This window comes from Chionomys nivalis, chromosome 21 (assembly GCF_950005125.1).
Source record: "Chionomys nivalis chromosome 21, mChiNiv1.1, whole genome shotgun sequence".
NCBI classification, from domain to species: domain Eukaryota; kingdom Metazoa; phylum Chordata; class Mammalia; order Rodentia; family Cricetidae; genus Chionomys; species Chionomys nivalis.
The window spans coordinates 27,345,678-27,368,561 of NC_080106.1; positions in this window are offsets into that span (position 1 = coordinate 27,345,678).

Here is a 22,884-nt window from a genome sequence, read left to right on the forward strand (position 1 = left end):
CTGCAAGCTGTGTACGTTGCCCCAATTTTAGGTACACTACTAATTGCTTTTGTCTAAGATAAGACAAGGTGAGATATTAAATAAGGAACAGTTCTGGGCAATATATTTTGAATATCTCTTGAAAAGGCAATGAGAAGTGAAGACCAACACTAAAAAGAAATCCCACACTAGTTCAGAATTGAGTATAATAAAGAGTTATTTATTTAGGGATAGACTCACAGATTACAGTCCTCTGCTCTAATGGAGAACAGCAACCAAATCCAGCAGCTGAAGAGAGAGGGAGCACACACTTTACATAAGCATTCAGTGTATAAGAGGCCACACCCAAATGGATGGATAACTTAAAGGCTACTGGCTGAGGATTTAATACAGCAGAGAAGAACAATTCAAATGAGTATAATAGCATGGGGAGGAACCTTATGATAAAGTGTAAGAGTTTTACTGCTTACTTAAGATATAATAGATATCACAATTACACTGATCATTCTTGATTAAATATGAAATCTTGCAGAGCATTGGAAAATCTCTGATTTTGTTTTAATAATTAAAAAATGGAAATTATAATTGTATCAGTCTTTTATCCTCTTTCTTCTCTTACCATGTGCCCTTTGTTCGCTTCCAAATTCATTTCCCTTTCTCTTTAATTGTTGCTAGAAAAATGCATGAATACATAAATACAAACCAAACAGCCTATATAATGTTACATCTATATATACAATCTCAAAGCTGACTTCTGGTTGGATAACCAGTCAGTGTGTTCTATCTTGGGGAAGACCATTTTTCTTGTTTGTAGTATTCCATAGTTGTTTGCATTTCTTTGTTTAGAGTTGATTTCCTGTGAATGTTCCCACTCCATGTTAGCATGTCCTTTAGTGTCATCTTTCTTCAGATCTTGATTAAGCAGCTATGTTGATGAAACTTTATGGGTTCAGCATCTCACACATTTCTAGTAAACAAAATCTCACAGCAAATTTTCTGACCTTCTGGCTCTTACATTCTTTCTGCTCTATCTTCTACAATTATGCCCAAGTTTTAAATGCAGGAACTGTGTTATAGATATATCAGTTGGGACTCGATACCACTCAGATTTTTTCCTTAAACTCACCTGATATTGAAAGCTATGTAGGTGAGGCCCAGTTCTGGATTGTTTATACTACATGTCATAGAGAATTCTGATCTCCTCCACAGATGTTGGGTAGCAATGATTCTACAGTAACATTTGGAAAGCAAACAGAGATGCTGATCTCCTTAATGCTACAGATAATCCTTGACTTGGGAAAAGTCAAAGTTGATGTTCACACCATTTCTAGAAGAGTCAAAGGGACCTAAGATCTTTTCATCTAGCACAATTAAAGAACACTGGTGTAAGAGTGAGGATATATATATTATATAGGCTTGATTCTGCATTTGGAATTCTGTGTGTCTCAGTTTTCATACTTGCCAAATAGAGTATGTTACGCTACATTTTCCTTTTCAAATATATCATAAATGATTCTATGATTCCAATAAATAGGGTGACTCTTGCACGCACAAGAAAGCAATGAAACAGTCGTTTGTGCTGTGGATTGGATTGACCCGTTTACTCTCTCCTAGAGGCAATTCCATGTCACAAAATTGTCCTTTGAAACTTTCAGAGAAAGAATAATAAACAGTTATTAGCATCTGTATCTGTAACAAAATCAGACTATTTTCTGCATTCAAATAGTGTATCCACTCTTGATAGCTATTAACCTTCTATAAAGTAAACATGAGAGACCTAGCTCTAAGGAGTATGAATATTAAATGGGTTCATAATATAATAAGACACCTAAAATGCCCAGGAAACACTGGATTGTGCAAGTAATACTGCATTCCTGCATCACCTTAATCCTCCCTAGACCAGTTCAATGTGGAAAATATTTAATTTTAATTCTAATAATGTGGAAGGAAAATATTAAAGAGCATGTGTGGTAGGTGCAAGTAAGAGTTTTTTTTATTACTTCTTCTTCCAACTGAGAATGTACTAGAGACTTGCCAAACATGGAACTGTTAAAATGAACAGATAAGAAAGAAAAGTGAATGACTCTTAGACATTGGCAGAAAAACAAACACAGAATAAGGAAACCCACAAAACTTGGTTATAATCATCTTTCTGTATGCCATTACTTGCGAGAGCAAAGCCACACTGCATGGTCTCTTTCTCCTAACTTTATTCAAAGTTTCTCTGAAGATGTACTTTACTTACCTCAAAGTTTCCCATTACAAATCAAAGTAAATCAAACTTTTCTTTGTCAATGAGGTATCTTCGGGCAACCTTTTTATTCCACCATCACCAGTTTCCCTACTATACCACATACACAACTCTGAAGCTGTTCTTGTGGCATGTCTAGCCAAACCTTATCTCATGTATTGTATGCATTATTTGTATTTGGATGTTAAAATACCTGGTAGAAACTTTTACTGGTCTGTTACAGTTATTTTTGTGTTGCTTTGATAAACACTATGATCAAAATCAACTTGAGGAGAAAGGATTTATTTCAGCTTAAATTTCCAGATAATAATCCACAACTGTGAGAAGACAGGGTAGGAAGTTGAAGAGAAAGCTTAGAGACTAGAAGTAAATCAGAAACTTTGAAAGAATACTGTTTACGGACTTATTCTCTCCCTCATGCTCAGATTATTCTTATACAGTGCAAGATTGTCCACCTGAGGATGATGCTGTGCACAGTAGCCTTGAGCATCCTATATCAATTATCAATAAAAACAGTTAATCATAGATTTGTCCACATGACAATCAGATCTTGGTGATCTCCCATTTGATATTTATCCCTCAGGTAATTTTAGGCTGTGTTAAGTTGACTGCTGAAAGAACCTGGAACTGCCCATCCCTTATCATCTTGACACACAAACTTCATCATTGTCAAACCATAGTGTTTCCTTTCTTAATTGTTCTAATATCTCATGTTACTATTACACTATAAAATATGGTACTTCGACAGTCTCAGACTCTTAAAAGTTTCTAACACTTTAGAAGTTCAATGTCTCCTTTAAAACACACAGTCTCTTAACTGTGGGATCCTTTAAGGTCAGGAACATGTTACACATGAGGAAGAATTTCGTTTGGCTCCTTGTTAAGAAAGTTCACTGTATCTTTGCCCCATATGCTTGGGCAGAATATCATGGTAGCTGGAACCTGATGTGTAAAGGGAATGTTGTCTGTTTATGGCCAATAAGGAAGCAGAGTAAAACTGACTAGAGGAGACCACAGAAAGGAAAAAATGCCTGCTCCACTGGTCTACTGCCTCCAGCTAGGGCCCTACTAAATGCTCCAGAATACAACATCATCAGCTATGGACAAAACATTCAAAATACTATTCGATGAGAGGCATTTTATGTCCAGTCTCTAAAAGATGCTTATGTTGGTGACTCCATCTTATAAGCTTTTTCTCAGATTTTAGGATGTTAAGTGTTTGCTTGTCTTCAGTCTTTAGCTCCATATCCCCCCATCTTTAAGGTTTTTACCTAACGGATATTTTCTCCAATCTGTGTTCCACATCAGTACCAGCTGTAGGTAACTCACATTTTTTATACTTCATAGAGAGTTTTAGACAAATTCATTCACCTCAAAAATTACTATAATTTTTTTCCTTGCTAGAAGACAGTAGAATAACTGAATATGGGAATTTTTGAACGTGGTCTCTGTTGTTTTAGAGACTGTTAGAACAGAACACGACACAATATGTGTTGGACATACATTTGCTCTATGAATACTTGAATGAATGGGTTTCATATTAGTGACCTTCTGTCCTATCAGTCCAGCAGTCCATATAATTATGTCAAAACACCAAAAACACAGACAGGATGAGGCCCAAGTGAGCTTCTTCACCTGACCTTAAAAAAAGTAGTGGGTTCATGGGCATCTTTGAAATATACATATTGATGGTGAATCCATCAATTAAACTGGAATCTCCTGATGGGTTCTGATAACCTCATCGCACAAAAGAACTCTAAGCTGCCTTTTCAATCACACCTTGTGATGTTTAAGACAAAAAAGTTTAAAAGGTTTTAATTTGTATTGTGTGAAAATCCCCAACAAAAACCAGTCTAGGGAAGATGCAGTTTTTAACTAAATGAGAGGGGAAAGGGGCATATGAAATCCTTCCTTCATATTTGTTACATTATTCACTAAAACTTTGAATCTTGTACCATGTCTGTTGCCTGTGGTTCATGTAGTCTTCATTCTGCCTTTACCTCTCTCTTGTTAGGCTTTTCTTCACAAAACATTGCTGCAACAGTCTAAGTGTCTAAGTTAAGAACGGTGACATGCAAATGGCAAGAGTAGAGAAGATGCAGAAAAGGAAATATGTAGTGCTGTTGCCTCAATGTCAGATTTCCCCTAAAAATTCCTGGGATGATTAATCTTAATTATCAACTGATGAGATCTAGAGTCACCTGGGAGAGAAGTTTCTCAGAATACCTCTATGGAATTCTCTTTATTGCCTGAGATGGAAAGACACACCTACTTTGGGTGGTATCATTTCCTGTGCTGGGATTGCAGGTCCATGTTAAAAGGAATAAGTTAAGCACAAGGATTCTTTGCATTCTGATTCCTGATTGTGGGCGCAATGTGATGAGCTGCTTCAAGCTCCTGATGCCTTGCCTTCCCTGCCATGCTGGACTTCAGTTTTGAATCGTGAGCTGAAATAAAGTCTTTCTTTCCTATGCTGCACTTATCAGGTTATTTTATTACAGCCACAGGAAAATTCTCAGTCACAGGAATCCTGATTTCTATGAATATATATCTACACATTGTTTTATATTGACTTTTGGAGGAGAATTAGTTTCATTTACATGTTAATCAATCTAGTGGTGATGGGCCACCATAATTACCTCACATTTAAAATATAAATTTTGCTGATTAGAATTCTAAAGTGGTGCCGGGCGGTGGTGGCGCACGCCTTTAATCCCAGCACTTGGGAGGCAGAGGCAGGCGGATCTCTGTGAGTTCGAGACCAGCCTGGTCTACAAGAGCTAGTTCCAGGACAGGCTCCAAAACCACAGAGAAACCCTGTCTCGAAAAACCAAAAAAAAAAAAAAAAAAAGAATTCTAAAGTGGTGATTTATTTGAACTGCATAACAATTCCAAACGATCCCCTTAGGAGAATATTCTCATTATTACTTAGCAGTTTTACTTGCTCCAAAGAGCTCACCAAAGTAAGATGGAAGGAAAAAAAATCAAAAACTCCATAAAGAGGCAGAAAAAGACATATTGACATAATTGTAGTTAATGTGTTATATATCATGACCAAAGAATAATTTTTTATATCTCTTGCTATAAATGAAGTGAGCTAATTTAATTTATATGCCCATGAACAAAATTCCAAAGCCGAAAGCTGCAAACAGATATTGTCAGGCGTGGGACCTTGTCTCTTTCATGACATGAACCTGTGCCCTTCTCTGGCTTTTCCCCAGTGGCTCTTTGGCCATGTTACTTAAAATTATAGCGATATGATTAATTGGTCTCGGCCATGCTCTGAACAAACACACTGCATAGGGGCTTTGATCTGATCACACAGGGAGGCCTCCTTATGGTTTGGCCTTACTGTGTTGGAATCAGAGCAAAGTCCTGCATGATTATATGTGTCATCATTAATTGAGCACAAATGTCAGTATTCATTAAAAACACGGGAATATGTGGCATTGCAGCCATGCTTAACTTTCTCATAGATATTCTCATTAACTACGTAAAATGAGTGTTATCCTGCAAACTCATTGTGTAGCTTCATGGAAAGGAACATACTGTATTTTTTTGTGCATGGTCATATGCTTTAAAAGATGCATATTTGGGTATAGGATTGAAAAGACTACCAGAAAGCCACCTGGCACTATTAAGTAGCCATTTGGATATAATTAGTTTTGGAGTATGCCTTTTACAGGAAACACCTGCAATAAACATAATTTGAATCAAGTTGGTAATTTGTCCGTTTTCCCCTCACTGGTGATTATGGGCTGGTTTTCCCTGGCATTTCATACTCTCATGCACACAAGCCTTCCATCCCCCTATTTACCCTCAATGCTTTTGTGACAGGTACCAAAGCTTGTCACTTCCAAAGATGCCTATATCTGCCATGTACCATCATCTCTAATCACAATGGCAGAGCGGAGCTGTTTTGAAGCATTGCCCTGCAAACCTGCAATTTGGAAAATTTGAGGGACGCACTGGTTTTGATGACAGCAATGAGTGATAGCAACATCTAAGTATAGAGAATGCCAAAGCTATCAGGTAAAATCTGTCTTTGTCCTGAACAACTTAGGGAGGAATTGTGGTGAGCTGTGTGCAAACTTTTTTTTTTTTTTTTATGATGAATGCTCCTGTTTGGATTATAGAAGTAAAAACAAACATTGCATATAGTTCTCAAACCAGCTTGAAGCCACAGTGAAAGGAAGGAGTTCTGGGGTCAGTGGAGTTAGTGAAGTGAAGTTTAAAGATCTGTTGCTTTGGAAGGAAAATGATTTATGAAAAAGCAGATATCTACATAATCACCAAATGTCTAGTTATGGAAAATGGGAGAAGAACAGCTATCCTGTAACCTACTTTGCTTGGTGAATAGAGACAACTTACATGAGGGGACACATTATTCACCCTGGATGCTCAGGGTGAGAGTTAAGGGTGAATAAAATGAACCATACCTCATGCAAGAATGGGAAACTTTCCTATATTTTGAGTTTCTTAGCTTGCAGAATTGTGTTTGGCAGTGTCTGTCTAAATTTGTCTTCAAAAAGGATAGAATTTAGATATAAGGACTAAACACTGATGAAGTACTGATGTCTGATTTGTCAAAATTAACTTAAGAGACTGAATATCAAATACTCTTGCTAGAGAAGTAGTGATGTGGAATGACAGAGACAGAAGAGAGGGCGGAGGAAGGGTAGGGTGGGAGAAGAAATGAACCCAAGGAAGAGAAGAAGAAAAGCAAGGACGAGAGGAGAAGGAATCAAGACAAAATAAAAACCAAAGTCTCCAGTTTTCCTAAAATAAAGATGATTCTTCAGACCCACACATTTGTTTGAAGATATCTCACTGATTACCACAGAAACTGTACAATGTAAGGCAAGCCTGGGACCACAGGGTGAAACAGTGGTTGTAGTCTTGACTTAGCTTATATCTCTACTTGTGATCTTGTTGAGGGGAGACCTGGTTAAAGGCATCGTGGTATATGGATGTTGTTTTTCCTGTCAGTGAGCCTTAGCCAGTGAAACTGACATGAAAGCTCACATTGGATTATGTGAAAGACTGACTTTTAAATGAGGAGTCTGACAAGATGATCTAGAAAAGAGCTCCATATGTAGGCACTGAAATAGAAGCTACGTGATGGAGTCTAGAAATAGGCGTATGCCAAGGCCTGTGAATCAGAGTCCATTGCATCAGGTGCAAAAGAGAAATAGGCTCCATGGAGTACACACAGATAACAATGTGATTTTCCACGTGATATTACTATAACATTCCTTCTTAGACCTTTATCTTTTGTAAAAAGAAAAGTTGTTTTTTTCTCAAGTACAATATTGTTATTGAAATGAATAAAATATATACCTCTACTGTAGTTAACATATTTATAATATAACAATCATTTGATTAACATTAAAGTGATTTTTTAAAAAAATGTGTCATTGAACCAAGATAATTAAATAACTGATTTGGTGTATTATATTAGTCATACAGTGATGTGTTAGCTATTTATTTAATTTTACATGAAATTTTTGCAAGGACTGTCATTCATTGAGAATGACGTAGATGCTGGAATTTGTTTAGGCTCAGAGAGAAAGGTTAGTAGTGAGGATTCCACAGACATGTGAACTCTGATGCTCACAAATACTAGAAATGTTCCCATGAGTTGTTCTTTAAAGAAAGACAAGAATAGAATTACATATAAAAACAGGTCAAAATAAAAAGAGAAAATTAATTATGTAGCTCCTGGGAGTTAAAAGAGATAACACTTGTTATAACCTAAATATAGTTGGTTCTTTCACAGCAGGCGCTTAGTCCACACTTAGGTTAGATATCATCCAAATTTCCAAATATAATCCAATTGTTGTTACCCTTTTATAATGTTCTTTCTATCCATGTTCTATAAGAAAGTAAACAGAAAACAGAAATAAGAATGATTTGCAGAAACAGTAAGCACAGCTGATACGTGATCTTGACAGAATGAGAGAATCTGCCTAATTTTGAGCTCTGCTTCTCCCAGTGTACTAGAAGATTCCATGCTGTGTTCGGAGATATGCCTTGTATGGAAAAAGCTGATGATAATTCCCCAGGGGATTAGTGGCAGAATAGAGAAAGAATCTCTTCTGTCACTAATACATTTTAATTTCCTTTGCTCTGTAAATTAGGCTTGTTACTGTTACTTTTAATGTGTACAATTGTTCTAGCAGCAGGTATGTCTGTGCCCCACTTGCAGGCCTGGTACCTATGGAGGTGGGAAAGGGGGTAATGGATCTCCCAGAACTGAACTTACTGTTCTTTCTGAGCTGTCAAAAAACGGTATTCCAGGATGCCTTTGAAGAGAACAGTGAAATAGGTGATGAGTTCTAACCTAGTAATTTACAAGAAAAAGAAGGAATTTTATAAGGGAGAAGGAGCTTGTGAAAAACCAAGGAGAGAAACACATTTTTCAGGAAACACTAGTAATTCTGGAAAAACAGTGCTGTGGGATAACTCTTCTGTAAGTTGTGAGTATATGTTGTTCCCATTGATTGATAATAAAAGCTGCTCTGGCCTGTAGCAAAGCAGAATATAGCTAGGTGGGAAAGCCAAACTGAATACAGAGAGAAAGAAGGGCATAGTCATGAGAGATGTGAAGCAGTCACGTAAAAAGCAAGCAGACCAGCAGACCAACAGACTGGCAAAAGTCATGGCCATGCGGCAATACATAGATTAATAGAAATGGGTACTTTAGATGTAAGAGCTAGTTCTTAATAAGCCCGAACTATAGGCCAACCATTCTGTAATTGATATTAAACTTCTGAGTAATTATTTAAAAGTGGCTGCAGGATGGGTCAGGACAGAGCACCCTTCATTTGCAGAAAAGTGTGGTGTTCAGGTTGATATGTATAAGGTTTAAACATAGCTTGGCATCAATATTTGAAGATCCTTAAACCTCAGGATATGATACATATATTTTATTCTGAAGGCAAGCAGAAAGCAATCACAGATTTTCAAACATGACCCAGTCATGATTTGAGTGGTTTGTAAATGTACATCTGTCATTATGTGGAGGGGGAACCAAAGTCAAAGGATGAGGAAGAATAAAAAAATAGTCAAATACTCAAGTTCTCTTCTTGAGAACAAAGTACCTTACTTATCGGGTAAAATATTGATTTACCTCCCTAAGCCCTATCTTGTAGCTCTCAACATTACTTGTGTTAGTTAAATTGTGAACACTGGTTTGAAAATAAAAGTCTTTTAGCTAGCTTGTTATCTCTTTTAATGAGATAAAAATCTAATTCATAAGAATAAATAATCATTAGAATACTTGAAAATACAAGAGCATTGATGAACACAGTAGATAAATCTATAAGCAGAACATAGAAACTAAAATGGTTAATATCTCCAGAAAGGTCCATGAACAGACTGACTCACATTTTAGGTGTTTAGGGCTGATCTGTAGGGAGCTGTGGCACAAAGACATTTTAACAAAAGGAAACACTATGTATACATTAATCTTCTAGGAAATTTGTGGTCAAAGATATGTAAGAACACCAAAATCAGACCATATTCATGAATTTGAAGTTCTACTAACAAAAGCAGCAACTAAGTCTCTAAGATGGAATGACTGTGGAAGGCGCAGTGAGAAATTGTGCACAATAGGAGCATATTTTTATGCTTGACCAATGGTAAGGATTATTGTATTAACCACCTTCCTTGGGCTGCTTCTTTCTGTGAATTCACTGCCTTCTGACACTTCATCATTTGTAAAGGGGCTGGTTACCTTAGATAACTTAAATAACCTAATCCAGCAGATGCGCTGCTCCATTTAGCTGGAGAAACAAAAGTCTTTATCTGTTTCCCAAACATCATCAAACCGGATGTTGATATATTTCTTATATTGTTCATGTATGACATGGAAAGTGACTTGTCTATTGTTAATCCTTTCCCTTTCTACCCACTTGAAGGTCTTGGTAACTCTGGATTGAACTTCCTAGAAAGTTTCAACCATGTTAATTCTCTCCAAGAACCAATGGCTTGAAAGAAGAGAAACAAGAGAAGGAAGGAAGAACACATGACTAGAAAGGAGAAAGGGGAAATGGAAAGGAAGAAAGGAAGAAGTGATGACTTCACAATAATGTTATTGTTTGACATTCTTAAAAATGAAGACAAATCTTGACTTCAACACTCCAAATCTTTAATTCCACTTTGGTCCCTATTTGCTTTGAATCCACAGGTTTTCCTTACTAAAATTGCAACTCCTGACCGATGACCATTGAACCTGCCCTGTTCCATCTTATTATTTTCTTGCTTAGGTAAACCTTACATTTTAATATAACATAAAATGAAGTTTCTGTGCCACTTGCTTCTGTCTGTTGTATATATTATGTGCCTGTGGAAACTCAAGGCCAATGCGGAAATCATTCTCAATTTCTTATCAATATTATTTTGAAGGCAGGTTCCTCAGTCAAATCAGAGCTCAGTGATATGGATAGTTTTCCTTAAAAATTTGCTTTGAATCTCCTGTGTCTCTGCCTCTTGATTCTGGAATAACAGGCAGTTTGTGAAAAGCAACTGACATTTAATGTCCATTTTGCTTTGGTCCTCTTTCTTGAAAGGCAAGTACTTTAACCATTCCCTAGGTCATTTGAAGTATTTCTTTATGAAAGCTCTCAACAATTTCCTGATATTGTTCAAAATTTTGCTTTATAAGTTCTCCTAACCATGTGTGCCCCCTTTAGGTGATGGATGCTGCAATGCCTTTGTCTGCTTCCCGACTCGACTGTAGCTGTTACATGGGCATCTTTTTTATTCTGGTACTATTTGCTCCATGTTTGTACTTTAGATTTAACATTGTGTCTGATCTTAATAAAATATTAATTAAATAACCTTTAAAACATTCAAAAAATGAATACATAAATTACTAGGTTTAAAATCGTAATCATCTTTTGGCTTTATGATTTGCCGGCTCTGTGACTTGAACTAAGTAAGCCATTTTCTCTAGTTCTCCTTAACTTTATGTAGAGCAGGCACATGGTACATGTGTTTAGTGAAAAAAAAAAATCAGAGAATCAAAGAGAAGCCTAGAGAGCGTCTGTGCATTGGGTTGAGGGGTAAGGGTTGAGGGCTATAACAGTCCCAGCAACAGACTTATGTGTCCTGGACACATGTTATAGGTTATCTTCTAGGGATCAGTGGAAGGAGGCAAGAGGAAGCAATAAATTAGGTGAGAAACTATAATGCTTGATCCACAAGGTATCAAACACCCCCGAACTGTCCTTCAGTCTGTCCAAAATGGTCCCTCTTGGAACTGCACCTCACTCAGTTACTGGAATCAGGCAGCAAGGAGCTAGGGAGCTAATAGCAGCCGGCTATGGTTGCAGCAATACAGCTGAAGCCAATCAAATTTCCTATTGGGTAGAAAGTGAGGTCTGTCCAGCTCATCTCCATATCCACTGGGTCCTGTGTCCATGTGGCTGTTTCATCAGTCCATCATTCATTCTTATGAAATGTCCAGATGTCCTATATTTCACAAGTGTTCAAAATGAACAATCAAAAGTTCTGGCATTAAATCTTTTGTGATCAATGACACGAGTGCCCAGGGGACACGGAAGGAAATGATGGATACCGAAAAGAGGGAATTGAAGAGAAAAGTGTCAATTAATCTTAAACCGAAGATTGTGCAGCCTAGCGGCAAGTGAATGGATCTGTTCATCAGGGAACCTGATGTGAATCCACCAGTCCAAGCAGTTATGAGCATTGTCTGCTCCTGAAATTTGTATAGGACACAAAGGAAGGTGCTTAGAAGGAACAGATTATCAGGAAGCTTCACACATTTGCAATAATTTTAATATAAATTTATGCAATAAACGTCAAATTAGTTAGAATGTTCTAATAAATAGTAATAATACCATATATAAGGTACAAACAATTTACAATTAATTCAGTTCACATTAAAAAGCAAGACTACTGGCAAGTGCTTAATGTTCCTGTTTGAGGTGTGCATGCTGAGACACTGAACCTTTGACCCCCTCAGTGGTCATTCTCACTATATTTACCAATGGAATCAAATTCATGGTCATATATGTATGTATTTGGATTACTATCAGTTTTTGTTACTCCTACTATGCAGATCAAAAATGTGATCACTCTGTTCCTCCTCTGTCATCTTCCATATGGTGGAAGATAACCACAAGTCTCTTTATTCCTTCATAATAATCAAAATATCCCTATCCATTTCTGAATTTTATAAGCAAAAATGAAAATATAGTCTAACATTTTAAGAAAATAGTTTATAACTGACAACTCAAATTTTCTACAATATATCAACATTAAGTTTTCTCTTATTTTTAAAATAAAAATACTTTTGAGTTAAATGGGTTACATCTTAGATTTTTCTTTTCTTTCTTTCTTTTTTTTTTTTTCGAGACAGGGTTTCTCTGTGTCATCTTAGATTTTTCTTCACCTGTCATACAAAGATTCCTCTATAGATTTTTTTTCTTCAATTTGTTACAGAATGATATTTTTCAGTTGGATATGTTACTATCAACAGAATAGGTCACATTTCCCAATTCCCTCTGTTATGTTTTGGTGTGAATTGTCTTCTTCCTCCTTCAGAATTTATGGACTAAAAGTTCACTCTCCAGGGGGCGGTGTTACTTGTCTCGATTATAACACCCAAGAGGTGAGATCTAAGTGGAAGTATGAGGTCATGGAGGGTTATGTTATCTCTGGATCCTTCCTATGACATTTTTTTTTCTTTCCTGTATGTCGTGAGATGAAAATATTCCTGTGTCACATGTTCCTGCTACCAAGATATTCTGCCCAAGAACATGGGGAAAAATAAATTGTGATCTGACCTCTGTGAGTGTGACTAAAAAGACTAAGAATAAATCTTTCTCCCGTAGGAGGATTTTGTCAGGAATTTTGTCACCGTGATGGGAAGAGCATGAGGCCATCTACTCTCATATACAGAAACAGCACACTCTTGTGAAGGAGAACTATCAAAGATATTAACAAAGAAGATGATGTGTATACTTTTTTTTTTCATTCTTGTCCATCCTATGACCCATATCTTGAACTTGATGACAGGAGAGTTGTTAACTGTTCTGGATTATGAGTACAAATAATTTACTTGAAGTGTTCAATAACAAAGTCATGACTCTCATGAGTTGTTATAATCACAAAGCTTTTATACAAACATTGTCTTTAATTCATCGTGAATATTTAAGAAAATATAAATTTATCTCACCTTGAAAATACTTCTCAAATCTCCATAGGACCTATATTTCTCATATAAAGTCATGGTATTGGTGTATTCAGATATTATCATATCTCTATCCTTAATATTCCTCAAAATGTGCCATTTTATTCACGTGAAAGAAAAAAGCCCATCTCATCATGAATTGTAAATCTAGATTTTATTGTCTCACTGTTGTATGACTTTGAGAAAATTTCTACTTCTTGAGTATTAGCCTTCTGATGTATAAAATGAAGATTAAAAAAGCTATAGTGGTGATGTGAGGATTAAATCATTTTGTATATAACACTGTACATAAACTAAATTAATAGGTGACTTGAAAATGATGCTATTGATGAGCTAATGAGAACATCAAAAAATATACAACTTATCAGACTTCTTGATCATCCCAAATATGGACAAAAATGTAAGAAACAAGACTAAAAATTTGTTTGAAGAATTCTTTAAAAAAGGGATCCAGGAAACTCCACATATTTCAGAAATAAGTGGTGGAAAGCTTTATTGAGTTTTAATGCAAAACTATATTCTTCCTAATTGTACAAAAGGGGATGAAAATTCTTCTTTCAGACTATGATGTTCCCATACAATTCCCCGGAAAGCATGTGTGTTATGAATCCATCTAGTACATATGTTACTGATGGCCTCAGATGTTCTTAACAAACATGCAAGCCCCGCTTACTGTACCTTGAGGAATTTAACATATGGTCATCAACGTCTCTGAATTGTCCAGAGCACAATTCTCCATGAAAGTCTGTTAAATTGCAACCAACTAAACATTGTGCTGTTGCATCTCATGGAATTAGAATTTTATTTTACTTTATATTTGTTTTGTCGCTCGTCTCTATATGACAAATCTTCTTTTGAATTCGTGTCACCTTCCAAAAAAGTCTTGTCAGTCATTCCTACTTGCATAATACGTTTTGAAAACAAGACGGACAGACTTTATGAGGCTTCTGATAAACACCTGGAAGGTAAAGCTCATTGTGAAAATCATTTCACAATTCTGTCAGCAACTGAATACGATAGTAGATATTCCTTCATAAAATGATCTTAGGACATACAGATCTGATGATGTCAGTGACAAATTAAACATTTCTACAGTTACACACATTTTAAATGACAGGTGAAGAGGACTAACAATTTTATATGACAGTGTGCCAGGTGCTGAGCTAGGTGCTTTTTTCTTCTAGTGCAATACTGTCCCTTCTACAATTTAAAGTAGTTTTGAGATACCCTATTATGCCACTGTTGCAAGGATGTTTCTTCAAGACCCAGAGTTATTTATTGAGCAGGACCTCGCAACTAGTAAGCAATGCCAGTAGAGTTCAAAGACCTGGCTGTTTGAATTCAGGGAGTTTATCTTGTGAAGAGCATGTTGCAGTATTCAACTGGCAGATAACAAGGCAGAGGAAATGGAAGCTTCGAACTAACCATGTGAAATATTGTCATTAACATAAGGGAAAAGTTGTTGGGTCTAATGGACCAGCCATGTTGCAAATAATGGTTCATTAAACATTTTCTCTGTCTTTTTCACAGTCGATTCCCCAAACAATCTCCCAGTGATGTTATTATTATCATCGCTTTCCAGAGGAAGAAACTGAGAGGAAAACCTGCTAATAGCAGGCACATCTGTTTCCGAACCTGCCAACTTTCTAAAGGTCTCCAGACTAGGTGTTGACCACGATAAAAAATGGCCTCTTTGGATAATTTGTGACAGGCACTTAGGGTCTCTTATTTTCTTATATCTTTTTCATCATGTGGAAAACAAATATCTAACTTAGACCCTGGTCCCCATAAAAGGAATGATACTTGTAAACAGTATAATCCTGTCAAACTGAATAGGTCACTAACAAGATTGCAGAAAGCTGAACAAAAGGAAAGGCTTGTATTATAAGACACACATGTGTGTTTTCACGTGTGTGTGTGTGTGTGTGTGTGTTCAACATTGAGCTTGAATTCCCACAGAGTTAAAAGAATTGTCATGTTTTGGGGGAAAGGATACAACACTCAATATTGCCCTGTTCAAGAGGAAATGCCTTTCTTCTTCTTCTTTTTTTTTTTTTTGGCTTTTGCAATGTTTTATTTTCAACTGAAGCAAGTACCAGTAGATACTTCCAGCTAACTCTGGCCAATTGGCCACAGATTCTGTGCTGTACAAGCCATACTCAGTGACTACTGACCGAGAGCAACAGTATTTAGAAAACAACCAAGAGTCTGTTAACCCTGCACCATAACTATGACAAAATCAAAATGCAAAGCCAGGAAGGTGGACCAATGAGGTGTGTTGCTTAGGGTCTGCCACCGACTACATTACAGACAAGCACATATCCATGATCATTTCACGTGGTAGTGTTAGAGACAGCAGATACAAAACAAAGTTTAAGGATGCTTACATCAAAGAAAGGGTAATGCAAGAATTGGTCCTAAAAGTGACATTTTACTTAAAATTACTTGTACAAATTACTCATATTTATAAATTCTCATTACCATTTATTTTAGCAGCAACAGTATAGAATATAATCAAATTTATAAATGTTATCCTATACTAGGAAATGCCTTTCTTGGAATAAAAATGGATTTAGCCTTGGGAACAAATCACATTCTGAGTCAGTTGTCAAAAGAAGCCAAGAGTAATCTCTCACTGTTCCATATACTAAAGGATACTGCGTAGACTACAGAATTCAAGCTCCAACAATCAATTCCTTTAAAATAATGGAATCACTTTTTCTTGCAAAATGTGTTTAATCCCATCGTGAGCGTAATAAAATTAAAAATTTCTATATTATTAAATTACCTAATTAACTGCCTTCTTTTTGTTCCTTGAAAGAAACCAATGGGGCATGCTTACACCCATACTACACTGTATAATCAATAATAGAAAATAATAAACCTTATGTCATGTAATCAAAAAAGACTTGATGAAGCACAGCAGTATTTTAAAAGTCCCCTGTGAGTTTTGTTGTGTTTAAAAGGCTACACATACACAAACACACAAACACACAATTGTATTATTAATTCTTTTCCTTCTTTACAGAGTTTCAATGATTTAGACAGCTCTTAGATGGTTTTTCTGGTCTGGTCCCTTCTCTTCATGCCTGCAAATGTTGACACATGGTGGATATCTTTTCAGTTCTTCTTTGTTTTGTAGCTTTGTATAAAACTTGTAAACAACAATAATGTGGTCTTGCATGTAACTACTTTGGGCCCTAAGACTTTCAATGGTATTACTTGTGTCAGACGTGGCCTGTGTGAGTACTCAGAGAAGACCAGTGAGTATCTTTCTTTAATAGTCCAAACACAGCATTTAGAAGCTATGCAATTTTCTGAAATTGGACTATTAATTGATTTCTTTTTATGCATATTTTTTTTCGTTTTCCTAAAGTTTCTAACTGTGGTTGTTTGAGGTGTCTAGTTCAAAGCTCATTGTGATGGTGTTGAGATTCAGTATCATAGGAGTGATTAGTCCAGAAAGGTTCCTTTTCATGATTATGATGGGATTATTGCTCTTTTAAAGGACTGAAACTTGCTTCCACACCTTAGGAAAGAACGCCTTCACCACAGCCAATACCTCCAACTTGAACTTCCTTGAAGACAAATCTGGGAGGAAATAAATCACTCTTCACTACAAATTAGTCTTTGTGCCCTTTTTAAATAGTACAGATGGACTACGAGTCCTGTCTATCCAGGGAGGTTATTAATTTGGTTATATAATAGCTATGTAGGAGGTATATGGTAGGTATATCAGAATAGATCTATTCTGATACTTCAAAGTGAGGCTCTGGTCATGGCAACACCATGACCCCAGGTGACAGTGTTGACCACTCAAACCAGCATGGCCATGCTGGAGGCACAACTCTTAGACACTACCATGGTCACAGGTTGTTACCTAGATCCTAGGCACCTACTTGGCCTTCAGTGGTAACATGGGCCACCACATTCCAGCATAGACCCCTGATGTGATGGAACCACAGACCCAGACATGATCCTCAGCAGCAGCCTTAGCCTGGATGTCATCATGGTCCAAGGTAGCAGCAGAGGTCACTCAGATTGGCATGATCCCCTGTGGCAGCATGTCTCTCAGACACCATCATGGTTCCAGATGGTGGCACAGAGTACAAGCGTCTGTATGGCTGTCAGTGGTGACAGAGCCGCAGACATCAACACAGGCCACCTCCCCTGCTTTGGGGGTTCAAACCAAATCTTGGAGCTTGTTAATCACAAAGGGACAGATATCACCTTGGAATCTATGTGGAAGCAGACTATTCATGTCAGTCTGTCCCTCATTATCCTGCCTTCTCAAATCTACCTCTCTCTCCCAGACTATGAGCAACTCTGCCTCTCTCTCTCTCTCTTCCACCTATCTACTCAGGACTCACTCACCATTATGGATCTCACCTGCCTGGCATGTGGGCCCAGGGCAGGAGAGATCAAACAGTACTTAGTTGAGTACTGGTTCTCCCCTTTCCCCTCCAAAAGGCATGGCATGAAGCTGCTCTTTTTTTCTTATTATTTAAAAGTCCTTATTATATTTTTATTAAACAGTTTTGAGCTGCTATTGGCAAACATACCTAAATTATGTTTTAAAAATACCCATTTACCTATCCGTTGAAATAATGAAATATCAAATCAACAATTTGTTTTAAAGAGTCTTCGCACTTTTACCTTATGACTTCATCGGGGAAAGGTAAAATGTGGAGTTTCCAGGTGTTAGGATAACCTTTGCCATGCCACCATAAGCAATCTATTTAAAATAAAATGTTCGGAGGCAGAGGCAGGTGGATCTCTGGGAGTTCGAGGCCAGCCTGGTCTACAAGAGCTAGTTCCGGGACAGGCACCAAAGCTACAGAGAAACCCTGCCTCGAAAAAAACAAAAAATAAAAATAAAAATAAAATAAAATAAAATGTTCATTGAAGTTCATACACTCACTAGGACTCACGGAAGTTACCAGCACAGTAATGTCAATCACCTGTGAAACTGACAGCAGCATGTGATCTCGAATGGGAGGCAGCAAGAGACATCCTAAATACAGGACAAACCAAAATCCACATACCACACGGGCTCAAAGGTCTCCAGCATAGAGACTGTGATGCTGCCACTCCACACAAAGCTGTCGAAACCCTTCTAATTGAAAAATCTATAGCCTTCGAAAATGATTGCCAATTTTGCTAGCAACCGTGGCAGTTATTACTCCTGGGGACTTGATCATGTATGAAGAGACAAAAGTTATTACAAAGAACTTCTGTGGCAGGTAAGCAGGGTTTCTCTTTCCACAGAAGTCTCCATTTCCGTCAGTGGAATGGCTTAATTAAATCCACAGATCTGTTTTATTATATTGAGATTTTAACCTTACAGTCTTGCCTAAAAGGGCAGAATAAATACTCCATGAAAGATTAAGTAGGCATCATAGTTTTCAATAATGAAATCTGTTTGGAAGGTTTTGTCCTTGAGAAATTAGCGTAACCTCCAGAACCTAGTGTAACAGAAATGGGGGGGGGGCATTGTCTGGGTCATTGGTAGGCAGATAATCATTCGTAAGTGGCCTATTAACTATGCACCTTTTTTCTGCATGGGTAACTTCAGCTACCCAGATGGCCACAATGTACTACCATCTCCTTTATTCTTAGTCTTGCCGGATGTCTTCATTTTTTTTCTCCTTTGGGATTTCTTTGTAGTAAGGCAGAGATTCCCTTCGCTGCCCTAAAGGACACAGATGACGTTGCACCTCCTTTCTGTTTAACTACCACCCTTTCAATCATACAGGCAGATCTTCTTATTTATGATACCCTCCACATGGGCTCTTGAAGGACTCAGACTCAACCTCAATTTGTAGTCAGCAGTCCACTCTGTGCACCAATCACAGACAAGTGGGGTAATTGCAAAATCTCTCTATTTCATTTCTCAAACTACATTTCCTTCCACAATTACCCTATCATTGTGTCTACACGTTTGAGGCTTTTTGCTGGCCTCAATTTAGATTTGAGTTTTGAACTTTATGCAGCTCATGATTGTTTTTAATATCTATTTATGGTAGTTAATTTCAAGAACTCAATCTGCTCATTCCCTCATTATGACTCTACCATAATGTTCTCATGAATGATAGTTTAGCTCATTCGCTTTGACACCAGACAAAGCGCTATTTTATATATTTGTTTGTTTGTTTATTGAATTTCCTTTTTTTGGCAAAATGAAAGAATTAAATAAGCATATACTGTCTGTACTGTAGTCTATATCTATAGAGTCAACCAACCACATATCAGAAATCCCAGATAAACCTGTCTTTACTGTACACAAACTGATGTCCTTTTCCTTCTTATTATTCTCTAATTAACATCGCAACATTTATTTATGCAGTATTAGGTATTTAAAAATATCTCGACCTTGTTGGAAGCATCTGAGTACATGTGAACAGGTTATAGACAATATAGAATAATTCTGTGCCAACTGATAGAAGGGACTTGTGTATACTCTGACGCTGGAATCTGTGGGTAGAGAGTAGGAATCCTGGAGTCAATGTTCCAGAATTCTTTCTCTCTTTCTTTCTTTCTTTCTTTCTTTCTTTCTTTCTTTCTTTCTTTCTTTCTTTCTTTCTTTCTTTCTTAAATAATCTTAACACCATGTGTACATTCTATCTTAATGTATGACTTATGGTTTTACTCCATTACTTTTTAATATTGATTTTTACTCCTTTAATCTATGGCTGTCTTTATTGTTTCTTCTCTCTCTACGAAACCCATGTACATTTATCCAAAACTGACCCATTCAGAGGACTTTTTTGTCTAAATCTTTCTTATTTTGCACCTGTAAATCTGTAATCATTTTCTAACCAGGAGAGTTTTTTTCATAACTTTGTAATATTTTAATTAAAAAATATATGAACATTAAAAGATACAGTGATAGGAATATTTTTAACATCATAACATTAACCTATTACCTTCCAAATGTTTCTTTTCTACAAATGGCAAGTGCCGAATACTTGATATTTTGAAGCCCATTTTCAATTAACATTGTTAATTAACATTTAACATTTTTCCCTATTTCACAGATTTGTATTCATTTTTTGGCCATTTTTTTGTTTTTGTTGATCTATATTTTTTTTCAGCTCCCCTCACTTCCTTTCCCTTCCCCTTCTACCCTCTCTCATGACCCCGACACTCTCAATTTACTCAGGAGATCTTGTCTTTTTTTACTTCTTATGCTGATTTGATCCATATAGGCCTCTCCTAGGGTATTGTTGTCTAGGTTCTCTGGGATTGTGTACTGTAGGTGGTTTCTTTGTTTTATTTCTAAAAGCCACTTATGAGTGAAGACATATTATTTGTTTTTCTGGGTCTAGGTAACCTCGCTCAATGTGATGTTTTCTAGATCCATACCTTTGCCCCCAAATTTTAAAATGCCATTATTCCCCTGTGTAGTACTCCATTGTGTAAATATACCACATCTTCTTTATCCCTTCTTCAGTTGAAGAATGCCCCAGAATTCTGAAGGATAACGATATTTAGAACAAGCATTCTGTTGAGCATTCATATTCTAATAATTGTATATTTTCTTTTCTAATGTTTAAATGTAAATTCTCCATTCACATTATATAACCTGTCATCCAGTTTAGATTAAGACTTTGTCAAATCATGCTTTTTTATTTATGTGCGTTAACCATTAATAGAATAAATCTGTCAACAAGAATGAAGGTTACAAAGAGGTGTTGGCATATTCCCCACTGGTCTAAACTGACATTAAAACCTAGAAATATCTTCTTTGTCATACCAGTTGATTTTGACATAAGGCTTATGACATGTTCAATGCAGTTATAGCTGTACAAATTGAGGAGGCTTATGAAAAATCAATTTACACAAACTGACACTACACAGTAGAAAACCTTTCTTACTATATAGGCTATTTTAAATGCATATGCATGTACAGACTTGTGAAGTTTTGCGCTTTTTTTTTTTAAAAAAATTTTCCCACCCCACTTTTCAGGGCACTCAACCGTTACTCTCCAAGACAGCTAAACTCCTGGCTTCTTGGGTCTATTCAGGTATCATATTTGTAACCATTAATATGCAGACAGAAGATGATTAAATGCAGGCATGATAAAATGTGACACCCTATAATAAATGAGAATGAAAAAATGAATTTGTAACCATAAATCATGTATTAAAATTTATGTCATAGGCTTACATAGATAAAGACAATGTAAAAATAAGGAAATATGAGATAGACCTATTTTTAAAATTATAATAAAAGACATTTAAATTTTATGATTTTCCCTACACTTTATCTTAGGTTAAACATTTGACTTTTTGTCCCTGAAGCTAGGATACTTGAACTTTGTGATTTAGAATAAGACATAGGACAGTTACCAGTTTCATTATAATGCAAATTTTAACTTTAACATTTTAAAATATGAGAGCTCTTACACATCCAAGACAATGAGATACTACCATCTTTACATAAAGGAAGAAATAAAATGTCTATTTTAAAAAAAACACAATACCATGGAAATATATTCTTGCCTCATTCCTTAAATAAAAAGGATATTTTGAAGATTCTTATGTGTAATCTGTTACAACTATATTTTTTTTAATTAAAAAGGGGTGCAGCCTCACAAATTCAATTGTATGATATTACTAATAACAGACATTTAGCAAAAAAATCAGGTAATCCAATGTATCATTGTCAAATAACAGGTCTTGGATTTCAATAATACTTAAATAATTTGGATTTCAGATGGATGTTGTTCCATTGAATGTACACAAGTACAGATTTCATTTCTGTGAATGAATTTACATTTATATATTTGTGCTCCATTTATTATGCAGCAAAACACTGCACTGTGATACAATTCCTGACTGGACTAAATGATGACAGTCCTAAACATTGATATGTTTACTGTCATGTAACTACAGGCCTCATTGACTTTATCTTGCTAACAGACACAGGCTTAAATAATATGTCTGTAGGTGTTACCTGTTCCGTCTAATATTGTCTAATACACTATGCCTGGAAACTAGCATATGCCGAGCATATAACCAAATACCTACTATGTACAGCGACTTAACTTTCAAAAGTCAAACACATGCTATTAAACCTGCACTACAAATTCCAGTGTACTCTTGCTCAATATAAAACGTTAAGAGATTAAACAAAAGGTACAGGATGGAGACTCAATTGTAGCTTTAGCTTTACCCCTGAGCTGTTTTTAAGAAATTTGTGTATAGCTGGCTATATGTCTCCATAGGTACATAATTGTCTTTTGGCATTGACAACAACCTAATTCTTTTCCATAAAAATATATCTACTGGTCACAAGATAAAGTGAATATGAGGCTCGAGGTGATAGGGAGTATAGTTTACGATAACATGAAGTTGAGAGCTATAAACTAAATATTGGAGATCCCAAATTTTAGTGGACTTTTGTACATCTGAATCAATGGAATTTTTA